This window comes from Lipophrys pholis (genome assembly GCF_963383615.2).
Source record: "Lipophrys pholis genome assembly, chromosome: 16".
Classification (NCBI taxonomy): Eukaryota; Metazoa; Chordata; class Actinopteri; order Blenniiformes; family Blenniidae; genus Lipophrys; species Lipophrys pholis.
Window position 1 is genome coordinate 17,925,435 of NC_137634.1, and position 744 is coordinate 17,926,178.

A 744-nucleotide genomic window follows, 5' to 3' on the forward strand; every position below is an offset into this window, starting at 1 on the left:
TGTTTGACCAACTTATTAACAATCATTCCAATGTTGTACTGTGACCTTATCTCTTCTTGCAAGAACAATGTAAAAAAGAATTAGCTTAAACTTTTTAATCGCTCTCACTCTGATTCTTGTGTATTCTGTCTCCCTGAGGTTTTTACTTAGATATTCCCCTGACTATAAACATAACATTATAAGTGGATTTACAATTCAGCATAAGTGCAATATGGTATTTTAATTTTAAATATTTGTAAACCTTAGGCGTACATATATGACTAAAAACCTACTACAATCGTGGTTTTTTAATGTCTCCCTTGTTTCTTAAGGCCTTTTGAATGTGGATTTTGTTTTTTATATATATAGAGGATGTAAATAGCCTTTGAGTGGTATTAGTGGTGTATCACAGAAAAACTGGGCCAGGTCTCTATCAACCTGCAATTTGTCTTGTCATGTTCATAATATTAGACTTTAGTGATATTGGATGGATGGATGGATGGATGGATGGACCAAAAGGTAACCAAGGTACCAAAGGGTAAGATCGCCCTCTTTTCATTGAGCCGAATGAAACGTTCCAACCCTCCTTAAAGAGGCGGCTCTCCCACCACCACCAATGCTTTACACTTAAATGACTGAGATCACCTCCCGGGTGTGGCGTTTGAATGAAGCGGGGAGAGTCGGTGAGCTCATCCCGGCTGCACGGGGAGGAGGGCGGGGCTCCCAGCAGCATCATCATCATCATCATCATCACCACCACCGGCC